Genomic DNA, 23679 nt, shown 5'->3' on the forward strand with positions numbered 1-23679 from the left:
AGAGTTTTCATTTCTAAAGACAAAGGAATTGATTCTATACATCGTTTGACATGTTCCAACGAACTGTAATATAACTTTTTTGAACTTTTGTCTTGACTAAGTGTGCCTGCGCCTCATGAATTTGTATTTGTGAACTAAACGCTCGAACAAAAAGGAGGTATTTGGACATAAATGATGGACTTTATGTCATGCAATAAAATGCAAATTAATTACTTAAAAATCATACAAATGTGATTTTCTGGATTTTTGTTTTAGATTCCGTCTCTCACAGTTGAAGTGTGCCTATGATAAAAATTACAGACCTCTACATGCTTTGTAAGTAGGAAAACCTGCAAAATCGGCAGTGTATCAAATACTTGTTCTCCCCACTGTATATGAAGAGAAATTCATGAATTCTGGTCAGCATTTTAGTATGTCCTTGCTCATTTATTTGTTTAAGTGTGGATTTATTTATCCATTTATCTATTTATGTTTGCATTTATTTATAATTATGGCAGATTTGGTCCTCCCTATAGCGCATTCGGAAATGATTCATACCCTTTCTCTTTTTACACATTTTGTTACGTTACAGCCTTACTCAAAAATGTATGAAATAAAAGAAAATCTTCATCAATCTACACACAATACCCCATAAAGAAATGTTTGCAAATGTAAAATAAAAAAACAAATAATTATTTGCATAAGTATTCAGACCCTATGCTATGAGACTCGAAATTGAGCTCAGGTGCATCCTGTTTCCATTGATCATCCTTGAGATGTTTCTATAATTTAATTGGAGTCCACCTGTGGTAAATTCATTTGATTGGACATGATTTGGAAAGGTACACACCTGTATATGTAAGGTCCCACAGTTGACAGTGCATGTCAGAGCAAAAACCAAGCCATGAGGTCGAAGGAATTGCCCAAAGATTGTCCATATACTTTTGTATTTATAGTGTATATACAGTATGAATTAGATTGTTGCATGATGATAGTGACGACTGCATAATAATATAAAAGAAGGAAGGAGTGTATCTTTTCTCTGTTTTTGTTGAATGTATAAATCCCTGTGACAGCAATCTATTATTCCAGTCACTTGTAATGTTCTTTTGAGCCAAGTCACAACAGGTCATTTTAGACAACAATATCCTGTTTCCATAGCCCAGTCACTAATTAACCATGCGGCCAGCACTAACCTGGGGTTCAGCCCACCAGATTGAGGCTGGGCTGTGGTTCCTTATACACCATCAGGTTCTCATATACCTTCCCCAAATCGCTCACCATCTAATTCAAGGAAATTCAGAAAATACTTCAACATCTTCTACAGTGAGATTGCATGGGTGTCCTCAATCATGCTGGCTGCAATGTACACAGGAGGTAAGTGTATACTGTGTATTTCATAGTTATGGCTATTCAATCAAATACATGCTTAACTGACTAGACGGAATACGATATGGAATTTTATTGAATAGCTTGGGGGTATGCCTCGTCTCTGAGGAATGCTTTTCAGAGCCATATGCTTATGACAGGTTGCCCTATGCTGGGCAGCTGGCATTGAACCCCCCCCCCCCCTCAATCAGTTACTCACCAGGGAGAAGGGACATGGTGGAGCAATGGTTGCATCTAAAGATAAATACATGTAAAGAGATGCATGTGAAGAACAGAACAAAAGTTAAATTGTGCTGTAATGGAAAGTATCATATGGAATGTTTATTAATGCAAGCTCGCTTAGTGCAAGATGAAAATTGTGTAATGTGTTTGGTAGGAACGAGACGTTTGCATGTACGTCTACCCAGCCATGCATGCCGTAAGAGATATGCATGATTAACATGAAACACTAACCGAGCGTCAGGCCCAACAGTGCACACAGAAATGCAGAAAGAAATGGGCACCTTCCCAAGTCTAAACCCAATGCTGTCCTGCTGAGTGCCTCGCATTGTCATGCTGATTTATTTAGAAGAAATGCTATGTATGACGGTACGTAGAACCCTACCACAAATGCTGTAATGCGATTTATAAAATATGAGGCGTTTGCTGCATCTAACCCAGTTGTGCATGCGGTAAACGAGCGATAGGGGGTGTCTGACCCAAAAGCCATTGGAAACTCCTCAACTAAAGTAGCTATTGAGAGCCATGGTAAGGAGCCATTGCTCAGAAAATGTCAAATAGATTGGACCTAACATGTGAGACGTAGCAGAGCATAACTATCCACCTAGCTGCTGGAGAGGGATGGTGGAATTATACCTAATGTAGCTGTTGTGGTGTCGGCTCCAGTTTTGAACAAAATACCAGTATAGCATAGAGGGGAAGATAGCACCTTTTAATATTACTTGAGAAAGGAGAGAAGTGAAACAGAGGAGGGTTGAATAGGCGGGATTAAAAGAGAATGATGTGCAGAGCAGGTTCGACAGTGAATAAATAAACACAAAGCAAGAGAAAGGATTAAGTGTAAGTGCGAGCTATCATGATAATACCGCAGGAACCCGATTTAGAATGCTTAGGTGTGAGACTAATGATTAAGATGAAAAGACCAGATCAGAAACCCTAAATCACGTAAAGGAAATAGTGATAGGAGTTGTGAACTCGCCATTGACGGAATCATGGAGAAAGAAGACGATGTCGCGGAGGCGTCAATGCAGAGGGAACCGGCTTTGAGGCTGAGAGTATATGTTGGAAAATAGGAAGTAGCAAGTTGCTTAGGGCAGAGATTAAAACTGTGATGAACAGTCGCGCTGATTGGATATAAATGGGAAAAGATGGCACGAGACGAAGCAACTAGACATAGATGCCTGACTAATTTGATTTGCCTAGTGTGTGACATGCTGATGCTAGGCCTATGAGTTGAGGCCCACTAAAGATTAACCAGTTATCCTTAACGTAAAACTGATGCTAGGCCTATGAGTTGAGGCCCACTAAAGATGAACCAGTTATCCTCAATGTAAAACTGATGCTGTGGACTACTAGCCTGAAAGTCCCCCCAAAATTACACAGATGTGAAGAGCAGTGGTGGAAAAAGTACCCAATTGGCATACTTGAGTAAAAGTAAAGACACCTTCATAGAAACTGACTCAAGTAAAAGTAATCCAGTAAAATTTTACTTTAGTAAAAGTCTAAAAGTATTTGGTTTTAAATATACAGTCGTGGCCAAAAGTTTTGAGAATGACCCAAATATTAATTTTCACAGTCTGATGCCTCAGTTTGTATGATGGCAATTTGCATAACTCCAGAATGTTATGAAGAGTGATCAGATGAATTGCAATTAATTGCAAAGTCCCTCTTTGCCATGCAAATGAACTGAATCCCAAAACTACATTTCAACTGCATTTCAGCCCTGCCACAAAAGGACCAGCTTACATCATGTCAGTGATTCTCTCGTTAACACAGGTGTGAGTGTTGACGAGGACAAGGCTGCAGATCACTCTGTCATGCTGATTGAGTTCGAATAACAGACTGGAAGCTTCAAAAGGAGGGTGGTGCTTGGAATCATTGTACTTCCTCTGTCAATCATGGTTACCTGCAAGGAAACACGTGCCGTCATCATTGCTTTGCACAAAAAGGGCTTCACAGGCAAGGATATTGCTGCCAGTAAGATTGCCCCTAAATCAACCATTTATTGGATCATCAAGAACTTCAAGGAGAGCGATTAAATTGTTGTGAAGAAGGCTTCAGGGCGCCCAAGAAAGTCCAGAAAGCGCCAGGACCATCTGGCAGGTGTGAGTGCATCTGCACGCACAGTGAGGTGAAGACTTTGGAGGATGGCCTGGTATCAAGAAGGGCAGCAAAGAAGCCACTTCTCTCCAAGAAAAACATCAGGGACAGACTGATATTCTGCAAAAGGTACAGGGATTGGACTGCTGAGGACTGGGGTAAAGCCATTTTCTCTGATGAATCCCCTTTCCGATTGTTTGGAGCATCTGGAAAAAAGCTTGTCCGGAGAAGACAAGGTGAGCGCTACCATCAGTCCTGTGTCATACCAACAGTAAAGCATCCTGAGACCATTCATGTGTGGGGTTGTTTCTCAGCCAAGGGAGTGGGCTCACTCACAATTTTGCCTAAGAACACAGCCATGAATAAAGAATGGTACCAACACATCCTCCCAACCATCCAGGAACAGTTTGGTGACGAACAATGCCTTTTCCAGCATGATGGAGCGCCTTGCCATAAGGCAAAAGTGATAACTAAGTGGCTCGGGGAACAAAACATCGATATTTTGGGTCCATGGCCTGGAAACTCCCCAGACCTTAATCCCACTGAGAACTTGTGGTCAATCCTCAAGAGGCGGGTGGACAAACAAAAACCCACCAATTCTGACAAACTCCAAGCATTAATTATGCAAGAATGGGCTGCCATCAGTCAGGATGTGGCCCAGAAGTTAATTGACAGCATGCCAGGGCGGATTACAGAGGTCTTGAAAAAGAAGGGAAATATTGACTCTTTGCATCAACTTCATGTAATTGTCAATAAAAGCCTTTGACACTTATGAAATGCTTGTAATTATACTTCAGTATTCCATAGTAACATCTGACAAAAATATCTAAAGACACTGAAGCAGCAAACTTTGTGGAAATTAATATTTGTGTCATTCTCAAAACCTTTGGCCACGACTGTACTTAAGTATCAAAAGTAGAAGTATAAATCATTTAAAATTCCTTATATTAAGCAAACCAGGTGGCACCATTTTCTTGTTTTTATTTACGGATAGCCACGGGCACACTCCAACATAATTTACAAACGAAACGTGTGTTTAGTGAGTCCACCAGATCAGAGGCAGTAGGGATGACAAGGGATGTTCTGTTGATAAGTGTGTGAATTGGACAATTTTCCTGTCCTGTTAAGCTTTCAAACCGTAACAAGTACTTTTGGGTGTCAAGGAAAATGAACGGAGCAAAAAGTACATTATTTTCTTAAGCAATATAGTGAAGTAAAAGTAGTTAAAAATATACATATTAAAGTAAAGTAAAGATACCCCCCAAAAACGACTTAAGTAGTATTTTTCCACCACTGGTGAAGAGCCTGTAGTAAACCCATTCTCAGAGGCAACAGTCTAACCCATAATGAGATCTGAAATCAGGCGGTATTTCAACATGACCATAGAAACTGTAAGACCAGCTGTAAAAAGGTACTTGAGTAAAAGTGTTATGAAAAACTGAGTGCGACCCAAACCCTGTGCAGGTGCCAAATTAACCTTGCACACTAGCGGTAAAGGAAACAGCGTGGTAAACCCATTGCTGGGTAGCCTTCATTTTCATCCAGAAGGTGGTGGCAATGGGACCAAACCGTTGTAAGTAGAGTAGGATGTTCAAATGTTACATAAAGAAGCATTTCCCTGGATCAATTCAGCAAGATGTCACCTGGTTTTTAAAAGACTAAAGCTTCACCTGTAACAATATATATATTTTTTAGAATGACAAAACCTGGAAATTAGCATTAATAAGCTACGGGCAACATAACTGAAGCTGAAAGCCACAGTTCTTGATTGATATATTACTGTCGATGGCCACCCTGCCGCAGTTTGCAGCTGGGAGGATGGAGAATATTTCCATTATTCGAGATAAAACTGATTGCAGGGACTGACACGACATGTCAATTAAATGGAAGACATTTTGTTAATGACAAAAATGGCAAGAGTTATGAGAGTTAAAGGCAGTAGTAGGTCGACTGAGCGCAAAGCATGGATACATATTCAATTTCAGTCACTGACGAATCAATTGATGAAATTACTAATGTTGCAAAGCACCACTTGTGAAAGGCTACGATTATGTAAGCAAACTAATGTCAGATATGAATGACTAACTTACAGACTTATAAAACGTGGTCTCTGATTTCTATGAGATACCAATTCACGATTACTGTGATGGATTGTCGGCGAGGCGTTTGACAGACTTTCTGGAGTTCACCCTAGTTCGACTCCACTCATATGCAACCAAGTAGCTCTGAACAGCATTCAGCCTGTGTAGATCAGGCCCGGGAGGGCACAACCATGAATGACACGCCAGTGTTATATGACATTCCATACGTTGAGCCACCACAAACAGCACAGATGAACCATTGTCCCTGTAAAGGAAAGATAAAGAAAGTTTAACAAAACATGTTGTTTAGCAAACAGCCATATTCAAATTTTAGCTGTAATGGTGTTGATATTGCCCGCCTTGACAGCAGAGGGCACACTTGTTAATTGTAATGGCCAGTACTGCTTATGAACAGGAAGTAGTTATATTGGTGAAAGTGGGGAAGCACTTAAATATGAATCATTGTTAATGTTTAGACAATTATTTTCATATATCATGAATAAGCACAGGTTATTGACACTTCCTATTATGATATTTATTTAGAAGATTCTTGAAATACCGTGACCCCATTCTTGTGGGAAGCTGCTATAGACCACCAAGTGCTAACAGTCAGTATCTGGATAATGTGTGAAATGCATGATAATGTATGTGATATCAACAGAGAGGTATATTTTCTGGGTAATGTTCAATATTGACTGGCTTTCATCAAGTGCCCACTCAAGAAAATGCTTCAAACTGTAACCAGTGCCTGCAACCTATTTCAGGTAATCAGTCAACCTACCAGGGTAGTTACAAACAGCACAGGAATGGAATCAACATGTATTGATCACATCTTTACTAACGCTGCAGAAATGTGAAAGAGTATTCAAATTCATAGGATGTGGTGATTACAAAATAGAAGCCATATCTAGGAAAACCAAAGTTCCAAAGAATGGGCTTAATATAGTGTTTAAAAACGTCTTAGGGCTAGGTGTCCCGCTAGCGGTGAAACTGGAGGGCGTGCAATTCAAATAAATAATCATAAAAATGATGGATATTAAACATTTAGGTACACATAAGTGTCTTATATCGGTTGAAAGTTGAAATTCTTGATAATCTAACTGCACTGTCCGTTTCACAGCGAAAACATGCCATGCGATTGTTTGAGGACGGAGCCGCACATCAAAATATTTTTCCACTGGCACAGGTTTCATAAATTCACAAATAGCGATTAAATATTCACTTACTTTTTGAAAATCTTCCTCTAATTTGTCATCCAAAGGGTGCCAGCTATAACATGTAGTGTCGTTTTGTCGCTTTATATCCCAAAAAGTCTGTTTAGTTGGCGCCATCGGTTTGAGTAATCCGCTCGTTCAACATGCAGAGAAAGGAATCCGAAAATCTACCCCTAAACTTCAACAAGTCAAAATAAGTTTCTAATTACTCCTCAGATACCCTAAAATGTAATCAAACTATAATATTTCTTACGGAAAGAAGTATGTTCAATAGGATTTTAGCAGGTACATCCTGCCTTCATTGCGAGCGCAAACACAAATTTCCAAGATTGTGTCCTTCTACTAAAACTGTTATTTCTTATTAATTTTTGATGTTACAAGCCTGGAACCTTGAACATAGACTGCTGACCCCGTGGAAGCCATAGGAATTACATCCAGGGAGCAAATTTTCCTTATGACCTTATACTTGCCATTGTAAGAGGATGGTCTCTCTCAAAAAAAAGGGTTTTCCCTACTACCATATCTATTGTGTTATACATTATTTTATATTTTATTATATTTTATATTGTGTTATACATTATTTTAACATTTCTACAAACTTCAACGTGTTTTCTTTCCAATGGAACCAATTATATTCATATCATGGCTTCAGGGCCTGAGCAACAGGCAGTTTATTCTGGGCACGTCATTCAGGCGGAAATTGAAAAAAAAGAGGCCTAGGTCATACAAGTTTTTGATTCTTATGTTGATGTAAATAATATTTGCTGCTCTGTGGTATGTAATGAGGAGCAACCAGATGCTGTACTTGACACATTTATGAAATTGCTTATTCCAGTTACTAATAAGCATGCACCAATTAAGAAAATGACTACAAAAACTGTTAAATCCCCTTGGATTGATGAGGTACCATTTTATGGTTGAAAGGGATGAGGTAAAAGGTATGGCAAATAGGTTTGGCAGCACAACAGATTGGTTAAAATGCAAATTGAGAAATCATGTGACTAAACTAAATAAAGAAGAAACTGTACTATGAAACAGAGATACATTATATAAAGAATGATCATAAAAAGCTTTGAAGCACCTTAAATGAAATGTTGGGGAAAAAAAGGTAAACTCAGCTCCATCCAATCCGATGGCTCATTCATCACAAAACCCACTGATCACTTTAATGATTTTTTCCATTGGCAAGATAAGCCAATTTAGGCATGACATGCCAGTAACAAACACTGGCACTACACATCCAAGTATATCTGACCAAATTATGAAAAGGCAAGCATTGTGCTTTTGAATTCCGTAAAGTGAGTGTAGAAGAGGTGAAAAAAAGTATTGTTGTCAATATGACAATATGACAAGCCACTTGGATGGAAAATTACTGAGGATAATAGTGGATGATATTGCCACTCATATTTGCCATGTCTTCAGTTTAAGCCTACTAGAAAGTGTGTGCCTGGAGGGGAGTAAAAGTAATTCCACTACCCAAGAATAGTAAAGCCCCCTTTACTGACTCAAATAGCCGACCAATCAGCCTGTTACCAACCCTTAGTAAACCTCTAAAATGTATGCGGATGACTCAACACTATACACGTCAGCTACTACAGCGACTGAAATGACTGCAACACTCAACAAAGAGCTGCAGTTAGTTTCAGAGTAGGTGGCAAGGAATAAGTTAGCCCTAAATATTTCTAAAACTAAAAGCATTGTATTTGGGACAAATACACTAAACCCTAAACCACTATACCCTAAACCTCCACTAAATATTGTAATGAATTATGTAGGAATTGAGCAAGTTGAGGTGACTAAACTGCTTGGAGTGACCCTGTCATGGTCAAAACCTATTGATACAACAGTAGCTGAGATGGGGAGAAGTCTGTCCATAATAAAGCGCTACTTTGCCTTCTTAAATGTTGCAGCTGGACTACTTTTCAGTCGCGTGGTTAGGTGCCACAAAAAGGGAGCTGTACACGGGGAGCTAACATTAATGATATCCATGTCAATCTCTCATGGCTCACTACTTGTTTTTATATAAAGTGTTGGCAAGCTGAATTCACAGAGCTATCTGTTTAAACTATAGCACACAGTTCGAACACCCATGCATACACAAGACATCCAGATCAGACTATGGGAGTCCAGATCAGACTATGGGAGGCACACAGTACTACATAGAGCCATGACTACATGGAACTCTATTCCACATTAATTAACTGATGCAAGCAGTAAAATTAGATTTAAAAAAATACTCCTTATTGGACAGTGGGGACTGTGAAGCAACACAAACATAGGCACAGACACATGCATACACATACACGATAACATGCACACTATACACACATACACATGGATTTAGTACTGTAGATATGTGGTAGTGGTGGAGTAGGGGTCTGAGGGCACACAGTGTGTTGTGAAATCTGTGAATGTATTGTTATGTTTTTAAAATTGTATGAACTGCCTTGATTTTGCAAGAGTAGCTGCTGCCTTGGCATTGGATAATGGGGATCCATAATAAATACAAATACAAATAAGTTTGTTACAACCTAGCCTAAGAGAGAGAAAACGGAGTAATCAAGGTGACAGACAGTGACACATTCAATACCGCCTTGCACACTTTTGTCTGCATCTAGCTGATCTAGGGTGTAGTCATTAGTCTAACAGTTGCAAATGAGAAATCAGGTATGTTTCTCTCCGTGCTTCCGTTTAAGAAAGGTTTTTCAACAGAAACAGCGGAATGAACACAGTTCCCTTTCATTGCAGCCACATACAAACAGCATGATCATTTGCTCGTTATGTAATTCCTTGTTGCATTTACATGCTCTCCTCCACTCACCTTTTCCCTTCGCTTGTGGACTTCAGTGCACAATACAACAGCTGTCTGTGACCAGGCGAAAAAACCTTTCCAAGCCAAACCTTCATACCATCACCACTAACCGCTACACACAGCCTACATCTTCACCATATTAGCTAATGCATCTTAATCAACATAGCTAGCTACTAGAACTAACCTGCTAATAAACCCGCTACAATCATACAGTACAGTGTACAGCAAGCAGTTTAGCAGTTACAACGTCTGGCCCTGGTGGAAATAAATTAATAAAACCAAAAGCTTACCTTGACTTGTAGTTCCAGTGTTGGATAGCCATAGACATAGCCAGCTAGCTAACATAGCACCCCTCTCTGTTTGTGCAGGGTGTTTGAGTAGGTAAGTGAAAGTGAAAAGAAAAAACTCTCTCACTTCATTTTTGAAGAACTTAATTTGTTCAAACTGTAAAACTATTGTCTTTCTCTCTCTCTATGAGTCAGCTACTCACCACATTTTATGCACTGCAGTGCTAGCTAGCTTTATTTATGCTTTCAGTACTAGATTAATTATCTGATCTTTTGATTGGGTCAGCTTTGATAGGTTGGAGGACGTCCTCCGGAAGTTGTCATAATTACCGTGTAAGTCTATGGAAGAGGGTGGTTTTAGAGTAGTTCTGTTGTGTACGCCAGAAGGCTGTGTCACTCAGAGAGAAGAATAGTCTTTGATCACTTAGGGCCAATGCTCTAGGCAGCCTCTAAGCTCTCACCCTCTTTCAATGTGTGGTTAAGGATAGTTCAACGACAGGCCTTCACTATGTGGGCCTGCCTGTGTCTGTTAGATCATTAGATCACAAAGATTGCTTTGGGATATTCTTCCCCCCCCCTCTGATTAGACAAGAATTTTACATGCACAGTCTTTGGAAAACTAGCATACCAGAAAACAAACAGCTCATGCTTTAGGCATCCCCCACTAAAAACCTAAAAGTATTTTCAGATAGGGCAGAGATTGGTGAAATTTCAATAAACTCATATGCCAGACAAACAGGAAGGAAGAGAGCTCAGTAAGCACACAACAGCACGCTGAATCCAAGCTTGGCTTGAGAACTCTTTGTACTCAGACTGACAGTTTTTGTGATGTTTGAGTGACATGTTATCAGACAGATTGGCAGGCAATATAGTTTCAGTGACACCACCAATGTCATCCAACCAGTGTGATTTAAATTTGGCGGAACTTCATTGATAATAGATTGATTTATTGATTGATGAAGTAACTTTTACAGGTTTCAGCCTCTCTTTCAACTTACAGCCTTCTCTCACAGTCATAGGAAAGTACTTCTAGCTCAAATGACCAACGGCAAATGGCCTAGCCACCACAGGAAGTCCGGTATTCTTCTCCACTCTGGATCCACTCAATAAGTTCCTGTTTGATAATGTCACGTTCGTTATAAGGATCGGACCAAGGCGCAGCGTGGTATGCGTACATTCTTATTTATTTAAAGAATGAACACTGAACAAACTAACAAAACGAAACGTGACACTATACAAACGAGTGCTGACAGGCAACTACACATAGACAAGATCCCACAAACACCAAAGGGAAATTGCTACATAAATATGATCCCCAATCAGAGACAACGATAAACAGGTGCCTCTGATTGGGAACCATATCAGGCTACCATAGACATAAAACCACCTAGACCTACAAAACCCTAGACATACAAAAACCCTAGACAATACAAAACTAGCGTACCCACCCTAGTCACGCCCTGACCTAACCAAAATATAAAGAAAACAGAGATATCTAAGGTCAGGGCGTGACAGTACCCCCCCCCCCAAAGGTGCGGACTACCGGCCGCAAACCTGAACCTATAGGGGAGGGTCCGGGTGGGCATCTACCCTCGGTGGCGGCGCCGGTTCTGGACGCAGCCCCCCCCCCCCTCTTTACGCTGATCCCTCCGCCTTTGTAGAACCGGACCGTGGATCATCGCCGGAAGCTCTGGACTGTGGCCCGTCGTTGGAGGTTCCGGACTGTGGCCCGTCGTTGGAGGTTCCGGACTGTGGCCCGTCGTTGGAGGTTCCGGACTGTGGCCCGTCGTTGGAGGTTCCGGACTGTGGCCCGTCGCCGGAAGCTCTGGACTGGGAACTGTCGCTAGAAGCTCTGGACTGTGGAAGCGCACTGGTTGCCTGATGCGTGGGACCAGTACTGGTGTTACCGGGCTGATGACATGCACCTCAGGGCGAGTGCGGGGAGGAGGCACAGGACGTACTGGACTGTGGAGGCGCACTGGAGGTCTGATGCGTGGGACCGGCACTGGTGATACCGGGCTGATGACACACACCTCAGCACGCCCGCTCTGCAGCGCTCTCAATGCTAGCGCCTCTCTCCGGAATCTTACGTCGAACTCCTCATCCGACTTCCTGACTGGCTCTGGTTCGCTCCTCGGCTCCGCCGACTGCTCCATGTGCCACCCCCAATTTTTTTTATTGGGGTTTCTGTGGCCTGCCTCGCTGGTATAACTCCTCGTAACGTCGCCGTTCTACTTCCGCTGCCTCTATTTCCTCCTTCGGACGGCGATACTCAGCCTGTGTCCAGGGTCCTGCTCCATCCAGGATCTCCTCCCAGGTTCGTTCCTCCTGAACACGCTGCTTGGTCCATTTTTGGTGGGATCTTCTGTCACGTTTGTTATAAGGATCGGACCAAGGCGCACCGTGGTATGTGTACATTCTTATTTATTTAAAGAATGAACACTGAACAAACTAACAAAATAATTAAACGAACCGTGACGCTATACAAACGAGTGCTGACAGGCAACTACACATAGACAAGATCCCACAAACACCAAAGGGAAATGGCTACCTAAATATGATTCCCAATCAGAGACAACGATAAACAGCTGCCTCTGATTGGGAACAATACAAAACTAGCGTACCCACCCTAGTCACGCCCTGACCTAACCAAAATATAAAGAAAACAGAGATATCTAAGGTCAGGGCGTGACAGATAACTTTGGATGGAGGGGAGCTTTCATGATCCTGGGAGCCATAGTGATGAACTGCTGTGTTGCTGGAGCCCTGATTAGACCCGTTAAAATAAACAGTTAAAAATAGATCCTGTCACAGCCTCTAATGGAACAACCACGAGAAAACAGGGTCCAATGAGGACAATGCCAACCTTGAGGCAGGGGGCCTTCTAAGTGAATCAGAGCAGAAGCCGAGTAAGGGTGGCTGTGCAGACAGATTCCTAGATATCTCAAACAGAGGTTTCATCATCTACCTCATAAGCGATGTGGTCATGTCTTTTTCATATGCCAAAGGAATTGGGATTGATAACTACAAGGCCGCTTTCCTGCTCTCCATCTTTTCCTTAAGTGAACATGTTTGCCAGGCCAGGGACAGGCCTCATCGCTAACACCAAGGGGATCCGGCCCAGGATCCAGTACTTCTTCAGTTTCTCCGTGGCATACGATGGTGTGTGTCACTTACTCTGCCTGTTCTTTGCAGACTACCTGGGGTATGCAGGCCTGGTTGTGTATGCTGTCTTTGGTGTGGTTTTTGGCATGGTGTGTGCCCTGCTCTTTGAGGTCCTGATGGATCTGGTTGGAGCACAGCGGTTCTCAAGCGCAGTAGGACTGGTCACCATCATCAATTGTTGACCCGTGCTTCTGGGTCCCCCAATCTCAGGTGAGTGAATTTACAATTTTAGGAAATATATTCATACATTGGTAGAAACCTTTGTAAATATACACAGTGTACAAAACAGTAGGAACACCTTCAGGAAAAGGAGAGGGGTACTCTCTGGTAAGTTGTGAGTAGCGGAGGAGGGAGGCGCAAAGGAAAATGAGGTTAAAATCAGCAAGGATGAGGAAATTATACAGGGGATGAAACCTTTTAATGGCAGAGATGGGCTTATTTATATGCTAATGTTGATGTGTATATCTTGACATTTTGTATTTTTTGTTAGATTTATAAAAATAAAATAAAAAGTGTTGTGCTTCTTGAAATCTTTGGCCCATGCTGTCTTGTTTGCCAAATTAGCAATGATGTTTTTACCCAAAGGCAAAGCATTGTAAATACAACATCATATTATGATTCTTGCAAATAAAATAGTTTACCAGATTTCACAGTACTATTTGGAGGGAGCTGTAACCCATATCTTTATGACCACTAGATGGCAATGAAGGCCTCCTACAGAAAACAAGGTTCTCAGAGCAAACCAGGAGTTCAGTACTCCTGTCCTCATGCTGCTGGTTTTCATATCTCCCTGGCACTTCATTGACCAATGAATGAATATCACTTATTGGCTAAGGAATTGACAATTCCTAGGATTCTATTTCTTGGAGGAATCTTGTATTACTTTAAAGCATGTTTTACATGAATTAGGTGTGCATAATATCCCTAAATATTCTCAACTATTGTATTCAATGTTCAATGTCTAGTTTTGATTTACATTTGGTTGAGTTGTCAACTAATGTGAATTAAATGTGGAATCAAAAAACATTCTGATTTCCTTATTTTGATGACTTTAAAAAAATCGAATCAGTTTTCCATGTTGATTCAACGTCATCGCAATTCATTTTTGGGTTGAAAGGACGTGGAAACAACGTTTATTCAACCAATTTTTGTCAAGTGTCTTCCTTCTAGTGTGGTCCTTATCTAAGATCAATACTCATCATAACAGATAGATATCCTCATCATTAAATTCCTTTTAAGGCAGAAATTACCTCTGTCTAAGGAAAATCACTTATCAGAGAAAATCAATGGGTTTATAATAACCTGTAATATCATAACCTGAAAATCTGATAAGCAACACATGTAACTGCCAGAGAAAGATCTATCTAGGCACTTGGTCTTGGTCTTGTCTAATCGTCGAACACAGTGTTGCAGGGTTCAGCTTGAGCTTCAGTTCTTTAGATGCCTGGTGGACACCATGCCACCATGCCTTAGTATGTCGTTATTACAGTATTAAGTATGCAGAAAATAGGGTAGATCATAGTTCACATGGGTAAATGATTGATTGCCAGTGTACAGAGTTAACCACAACACCCTAAGGACACTGACAGACATCCACAGTTCAAGTCATGGGCACAAACCGAGAAAGTGAAGGCCTCCAATTAGTAGCCTTTCCTATAAAACCCTGCATTATCTCCTTACGGAACAGCTTGTATGTAATTACACACACTGAACTGGTACTGATGTCAGTAAATCTGCCTTTAATTGAGACCCAGAAGATTGGATCCTGGCAGCTTCTCAGGATGGGTCAATCCTTCTTTCCTTGTGATGGAGACTGCAGAGTCCAGCCACGGTTTATCTTAACCTTGGGTGGAGGGGATAGATGGAGCGGAGATTAGAAGAAATGCACACACAAAACGATATCGCTGTAATTTAAATAGACTTTATGTAACAGTTCCTGTGATGCTTATTGCTGTGCATATAATACCAAGAAAACTACAGTATGAGTCATTGCATGAGGACTTCATTATTGCATGGATGTAGAAAGAAATAAGATACAAAATATGCACCAGCATGACACACCAAAGCCATACTCAATGAGTATAGTTCTTAAAGGTAACAGCAGTCAAATCTAAAAAAGCAAAGACCAACTGGTAGTTACTCTAATGTGGTTCCACGCTTCAGTACACATCTAAAATCTTGAGAAATGAACAGATCAAGTTAACGCCAGCACTGTTCCCCAACCACTGCTTTAATTGCTTGAGCTGGATATGTGAAAATGATGAAATGATACTGTCTGCCTAATCCAACATGCTTGTTAATAATCTCTGATAATCTGCTTTAACTGCTGCAGCAGAACTAATCTGTCTTCCCAGTGTTTACACCCCAAGAGGAGAAAGCTGGGGATATTATGGGATTGCCACCCCGAGGCTTTATATTCTGAGTTCTAGAACCCTGTACAACTGTGAGACAGACTGAAGATCGAACATTTTCCATGGCTGGATTTAGTGAGTTCTTATGTTATGCGAACAGGAGAAGTGGTCACTGTCTGGCGTCTCACTGTCTGTCTATTCAAGCAACTTTCAAGGGTTCAATCAGCACACTGTGACTCTGTTAGATTGCCTGTACAGTATTTTGATTGATCACTGACTGTGCCTTTACTAGAGCATTGTCTGATACGTAGAATGGTTACCCGCAACTGCTGCATTCTATACATAAATACATATTTATCAGACTTGCATATCAAAATACTTGTACTGTAGGCTCTAATGATTTACTGTGTTCAGTGTGAACAGGGTAAGTGACAATTATGTGTTACCTGAGGTAGTCCCTAGAGGGCAGACTAAATCAATGAACCTGTAAACCAAAATACTCAATACACATTTTTCTGTCAATAGATTTTCTGGCATTTGCGCTCCATCTGGGGAAAGTCTTTTACAAAAACAAAAATATACTACCCAAATGCATGCCCAGATGGAAATAATTTAATGAATTCAAATTTGACGTTACGCAACATGATTAACTCACAATATCCAGGTTGAAGAAACGTGGAATATTAAGCCTACAAATAAACTACTGAGTGACTCGCCTTTGTGGAAGTGTAACATGTTTGAACTCAGAATTTGGCAAGATCCTACACAGTAGTGTTTGAGTGACTCTTCTCTCCTGAAAGGACCATCCCTGTTTCCTGCATCAGTACCCTGAGTGTGGTATTGTAGAGTATCTGGGTGAATTGTTATGCAGAAGCTGGTGTGTCCTGCTATCTGAGGGAATACAAGCGAAACCCATTGCATGACTATGTAGAGAGCAAAGTCTTTTGTTTGAACCCAGACAAAAGAGGGACTAGCAACACCAAACATTCATACACTACACTACTTCAATGATCAAAGGAATTGAGAGGCCATGCAAAAAAAGACATAATGAGATTACGATGTTTCCTATAATCAACAAACTGTGAAACACACAAATCTCCAAACTAAGCCTATGCAATGTGGCTTGTTTTATGTTTTTTTGTCAGCCATTTAGTCTGAGACAGTGTAAATTATCATCCAAACCCACATTTACCATGCCTTTCATAGCTCACAATGCTGGGCCCCTGACCGACATTGCTAATCTGCCACTCAAAATACATTTAGCCTTTGTGAGAACAAATGCGTGTCTCTGAGACAGTGATTATGGAGTCTCTCTGTGGCCTATTAGTGCCATTGTTCTGTCTTTATCTGTTGAACACAGGCTACCATGAAAGCTTTTGTGCTTAGAGATGTTGGAGCCATTATGTGAATGGGATGGGAAACGGGCTGCAGAGGGAGTGCCATGGGGTAAGATCTATCCCTTCCCTGAGGAATTGCAGCATATGTTGCAAACTGCTATCAAAAGGAATATGCATTCCTTCATAATGCAGAGCACCCCTGTAAACTATTTGCATTGGTATTATATACCTTCTATCATCACTAAATACTCTCTCATTCTCCCCCCCCTCTCTCATTCTCTCTCCTTTCCCCCCTCTCTTTTTTTCCTTATCCTCCCTCTCCCTCTGTCCCTTTCCCTCCCCCCTCTCTCTCTCTGTCTCCCTCTCTCTTTCACTCTCTCACACACAAATATAGAGGGAGAGAGACAGACATACACACAGATTGAGGGAGGGAGGGGAGAGAGAGATGTAATCTACAACAAGGCATGGTCGATCCAAACTATGAGACGCACCATCAAGGTTTATCAGGGGAACACAACCGTGAGGGGCAATTCGACGTGAGAGATAACATTGTACGATTTCACGGAATTCCTTATTCTTAATTTGGAGAAATCTAATCAAATCTAAGATTGTTCCCAATCCCCATTTGCACAGTCTTAAGATTGCTATATAGCTATTCCAGTGTCATGTCCTCTGGGAGATGAGAAGCAGGCCCGGGCTACAATTGGTCATGTCCCAAATGGCGCCCTATTCCCGTTATAGTGAACTACTTTTGACCAGGGCCCATAGGACTCAAAAGTAAAAAAGTAGTGCACTATTTAGGGAGTTGGGTGTTATTTGGGATGCAGCCAGTGCATGGTTGGGATTGGGCATGGAAAAGGAAGAGGAGCAGAAATAATTACCAGACCAACTGAGGCATTACGGTTTGTCCTTGCCCCAAAGTGAAATGCAGGATGAGGCATGATGAGACAAATTTGCTGCGAGCTCCTTCATACACCCATCTCAGTCCTAACGTCTGTGTCATTACATATCAGAACCATGTAATATCTGGACTGCAGCTTATACATTCTGACATATAAATGCTTCTGAAATAGTGGACTTATAATGCGTGTATCATCCGTTGTGATGAGCCAATGTGCCAGTGGATACAACACTATATGGAAATGTACGACGGATACAAACATTGTAGATGGGTCTCCATTATCGGTAGCAATTTTGCTTGTTGCTGACGCCTCAGGTACATTCTACTTGGACATTGTGGTTTAGAGCCTTGTTTTTTGAACACTCCGTGTAAACAAAAAGTGTTTCTAGGCTGGCTAACAATGGTCTGGCGAAGTTCTTCAAAGCGGATCAATACAGTTTCAAGGGCACTGTGTCTCTCTGACAGATATGATGAGGTTGTTAACGCTGACAACTGCCTTTCGAGGTGTGTGATTAAGACTCCGATTCTCCTCCCAAGCAGAAGCAACACATTTTATAGAATACACGAGCACGAGCCATATGGCCAAGACAATAATATGTCTTCATTACCTCTTGGAGAAGTTGGCTGGTCTGTCCCTACAGACTATTCCCCTGGGCCTAGAAGATGATATTTGAAGCTACATTCCTTCACAGGAACGTGTGTTTTTGCAGTGCTGCATTTCTGCTAGCTTGACATCTTTTGGAATTTTTTTGGTTCAAGCAGTAGCAAAACAATCTTGAGAAGGTAAAGGAAAAACAGGACATTAACAACTCTGGTATTCCACCTCCCACATATACAGTAAATCATTGAAGGCTTTGTTTCCTAATCTAAAAAACAATCTCCCATCATAAAGGATTCATCAAAGCTGGAGTAGTGTCGGTCAGTGCCGTTTAAGATGAGGGAGGACAATCATTTTTTTGATGAGCATGGGCTTCTATTACAGCATATGGGATGACTGTCATTCATATTACATTCACCCAGTTCAATGACAGTGATAGGTTTAGGCTACTACATCATACTCTAATTTTCCCTATACTCATAGGTTGGCTTCAACCTAGCCTATTAATGAAAGTTTACAATGTAGGTGCACACAGGTTGAGAGAAAGATATAAGGTGACAGACAGTGACACATGGACAGACTGACACGTTCAATATCGCCTTGCACAATCTTGCCTGCATCTAGCTGATCTTGGGTGTAATCGTTAGTCCAACAGTTGCAAACAAGAGTTTGTATCAGACAAATTCAGGTATGTTTAGCCCCGTTTTGTTCCTTTTGCTTCTATTTAAGAAACGTTTTTCAACAGAATCGGCGGAATGATCATATGCAAACAGTTCACTTTCATAGCCACATATAAACAGCTCATTGTATTCCTTCTCACATCTACGCGCTCTCCTCCTCTCACCTTTTCCATTTGTTTGTGCAAGGCACAACACATCGGCTGTCTGTGACCAGGCGAAAACAACTTTCCAAGGAAAACCTTCATATCATAACCGCTACACACAGCCTACATCATTGTTGTTGTCACCATATTAGCTAAAGTAGCGTCATAGTCAACATGAGTAATAGAACTAATGTGTTAGTAAATCCGCTACAATCATGCAGTACAGTCAGTAAGCAGTTTAGCAGTTACACCGGTGGGCCCGTTGGCAATAAATGAGTAAAACCAATAGCTTACCTTGACTTGGAAGAGTTCCCCTTTTGGGTAGTCATAGCCAGCTAGCTAACATAGCATCCCTCTGTTTGAGCCGGGTGTTTAAGTAGGCTAAACTAGCTTGCTGCATTTGCTAGCTAAGGAAGTGAAAGTGAAAAAAATGACAACTCTCTCTCTCTCTCTCTCTTGCTCCTCCTTTTTTAAATAAATAACTTTTTTTTAAACTGTTCAACTATTGTCTTTCTCTCTCTTTGAATCAACTACTCACCACATTTTATGCATTGCAGTGCTAGCTCATACCGCAAGAGCTCTGAAAGGTTGGAGGATGTCCTCCGAAAGTTGTCATAATGACTGTGTAAGTCTATAGAAGGGGTAAGAACCATGAGCCTCCTAGGTTTTGTATTGAAGTCAATGTACCCAGAGGAGGACGGAAGCTAGCTGTCCTCAGGCTACACCATGGTGCTACCCTACAGAGCGCTGTTAAGGTTGCTGTAGACCTTCATTGCAAAACAATGTGTTGTAATCAATTATTTGGTGACATTTGAATATTTTAGTAAAGTTTTATCTAAAAAGGATAACTTTTTCACTTAAGAAAAAATATATGAAATTCACTGAGGAGGGTGGTCCTCCCCTTCCCCTTCTCTCCCCTGGGCTGGAGGCAGGGATTAGGCATACAGTAAATAGTATGTGGAGGTCATTATCAGGGATGTCTTGGCATGAGGCTCGGCCCTGGAGAAAGCTTCCGGATGAGTCTCAATAACGCCCTACAGTCGTTAGTGAAAGTCTACACAACCCTTGCACAGTCTTCACATTGCCTTAAAATTAAATCTACAAGGGAGTACATTTATTTTTTCCTATAGATCTACACAACCTACTCCATATTTTCAAAGTGAAAGAAAAAATATAGAAAGGCTTTCAAAAAAGAAAGAAAATAGAGGGTGTATTGAATGCATAATGTCTTCACACCACAGAGTTATTACTTGTTATACAATGGTTGGATCCTGGATGCTGATTGGTTAAAACCGCATTCTAGCCATTGTCTATTTCACAAGTTACCACTGGCTATATCAATGATGTTGAAATGCCTATTTACTCTGTTCCATCTCACTGCTCAAATCATTGTATCATCAGCCCAGCCAGACAATATATAAACTTGATCTCCATTGTTTAAAGCATCTAGACATTATGTCCCATTTCTTTTAGGCTAGCAATTGATTTTCAACAACGGAGATTTGTATAAACCTTGTTGTCTGTCACACCGACATTTGCAGCATTATTTCAATATTGAAATTTGATCTCCAGCTGTCCCATAGTATTGAAGGTGTTGGAGTCGGGAGTTGGGAGGAGACAGATAGGCAACCTTTCTCAGTCAGTCGAAACCATGAATCAGCATAATTTTTATGGCTATATACAAAGAAATGCCAACAGAAAAACACAAAATGCAGCTAGTTTGCTGTCTTTCTAACTTCAGTTTGAAGTGATTGTGTTAGCTGTGTAGTTGGCTAGCTCCAATGAACAGTGTCCTGGCGAGAGAGAACATTTTCTATGCCAGGTGAAATCATGCATCATTAGCTCAAAAATCACTAGAAAACAGCTTAAACAAATTAAATGCAGCTACATTGCAGCTACTTTGCTGTTATTCTGGCTGCACTGTTTGGCTAGTTAGTAAGCAAGGGATAAGAACTGGCAACGGAACATTTAGAATGAACGACTGGGTTGAGTCCATTGATTTAGAACAAAAAGACTTAGCGACTGGGTCGCATCTCTGGCAACCGAACCGATAGAACGAGCAACCAGCTGGCTTGGGTAGCAACACTACATTTGTGTCGGGACGATATCTCGTGGAAGGATGAAATAGAATGAATAAATTAATCAAAATAAAGTTTTTAATGAAAATATGACAATCATTATTTTAATGTTATCAACCCGTTGTATAAAAGTGATAAAGCCCTCGAAGCAGGTGTTTAGAGGATATATTGGCACGGTATGCCGAACAACACCTGTGCCAATATATCTTCCAAACACCAGCTTCACTTAAGTGGAAGCACCTTTGGCAGCCATTACAGCTGTGAATCATTTAGAATAAGATTCTACCAACCTTGCACAACTCTTACTTAACATACTGGTTGGGAATCATGATAGAGAGAAATATTCTAACCTTGTCTCTGAGTTTATTATTTAAGTCAGGACTGAGACTGGACCATTCAGGAACAACACCTCTTTGAAAGCCTTTCTGATTTGTCTTTGGAATTAAAACTTGTGCAAAACTTGTGCAATTGTCTCGTTGCAAAATAAAACTCTATCCCAGTTTTCAGAAGACTGAGGCGGGTTTTCCTCTAACTTTTTTACGTGGCCTTTTCTCCTGTCATATTTATTTTGATCCTAACAAACTCCCCAGTGGAGTGACAGGCATACCCATAACATGTACAGTGGGATCAACAATGTTGCATTCACTCCACATTACTGGTGTACCGGTCAGCCTCAGAGAACAACATCGACCTATACGCTGACTAGGTCAGTGCGTTTATAAAGAAGTGCATTGGAGATGTTGTACCCATTGTGACTATTAAAACCTACCCCGGCCTCCCGGGTGACGCAGTGGTTAAGGGCGCTGTACTGCAGCGCAAGCTGTGCCACCAGAGACTCTGGGTTTGCGCCCAGGCCCTGTCGTAACCGGCTGCGACCGGGAGGTCCGTGGGGCGACGCACAATTGGCCTAGCATCGTCTGGGTTAGGGAGGGCTTGGCCGGTAGGGATATCCTTGTCTCATCGTGCACCAGTGACTCCTGTGGCGGGCCGGGCGCAGTGTGCGCCAACCAAGGTTGCCAGGTGCACAGTGTTTCCTCCGACACATTGGTGCGGCTGGGCTGTGTTAAGAAGCAGTGCGGCTTGGCTGGGTTGTGTATCGGAGGACGCATGACCTTCAACCTTCGTCTCTCCCGAGCCCGTATGGGAGTTGTAGAGATGAGACAAGATAGTAGCTACTAAACAATTGGATACCATGAAATTGGAGAGAAAAAGGGGTAAAAAATAATAATAATTATTATTTTTTTTAACTACCCCAACCAGAAACCGTGGATGGATGGCGGCATTTGCGCAAAACTGAAAGCACGATCCATCACATTTAACCATGGAAAGAGATCTGGGAATATGTCTGAATATAAACAGTGTAGTTATTCCCTCCACAAGACAATCAAACAAGCGAAATGCCAGTACAGGGACAAGGTGGAGTCGCAATTCAATGGCTCAGACACAAGATGTATGTGGCAGGGTCTACAGGAAATCACGGACTACAAAAATAAATCCAGCCATGCGACGGACACTGATATCACGCTTCCAGACAAACTAAACATAATTTTTTGCCCACTGAGGATAATACAGTGCCATCGTCGCGGCCCGCTAACAAGGACTGCGCAACCCCCCTCTCCTTCTCCGTGGCTGATGTAAGTAAAACATTTAAATGTGTTAACCCTCACACAAGGCTGCTGGCCCAGACGGCATCCCTAGCCGCGTCCTCAAAGCATGCCAAGACCAGCTGGCTGGTGTGTTTACGAACATATTCAATCACTCCCTACTGTTGTCCCCACATGCTTTAAGATGGCTACCATTGTTCCTGTACTCGAGAAGGCAAAGATAACTGAACTAAATGACTACGCCCCATAGCACTCACTTCTGTCCTCATGAAGTGCTTTGAGAGACTAGTCAAGGATCATATCACCTCCAACTTACCGGCCACCCTAGACCCACTCAGTTTGCATACCGCCCCAACAGGTCCACATACGAAGCAATTGCCATCACACTGCACACTGTCCTATCCCATCTGGACAAAAGGAATACCTATGTAAGAATGCTGTTCAGCTCAGCATTCAACACCATAGTACCCTCCAAGCTCATCATCAAGTTGGAGGCCCTGGGTCTTAACCCCGCCTTGTGCAATTGGGTCCTGGACTTTCTGACGGGCCGCCCCCAGGTGGAGGTAGTAGGAAACAACATCTCAAATTCACTGACCCTCAACACTGGGGCCCCACAAGGGTGCGAGCTCAGCCCCCTCCTGTACTCCCTGTTCACCCACGACTGCGTTGCCATGCACGCCTCCAACTCAATCATCAAGTTTGCAGACGACACAACAGTAGTGGGCTTGATTACCAACAACG

The 23679-nt window shown here is 41.7% G+C and overlaps 1 pseudogene; it reads left to right on the top strand.

Moving 5' to 3' along the window:
* The first annotated feature begins 1331 nt into the window (after positions 1 to 1331).
* Positions 1332 to 13464, top strand: LOC139367329 (monocarboxylate transporter 2-like; annotated as a pseudogene).
* Positions 13465 to 23679: the final 10215 nt, after the last annotated feature.

The sequence above is a fragment of the Oncorhynchus clarkii genome, chromosome 16, assembly GCF_045791955.1.
Source record: "Oncorhynchus clarkii lewisi isolate Uvic-CL-2024 chromosome 16, UVic_Ocla_1.0, whole genome shotgun sequence".
Lineage (NCBI taxonomy): Eukaryota > Metazoa > Chordata > Actinopteri > Salmoniformes > Salmonidae > Oncorhynchus > Oncorhynchus clarkii.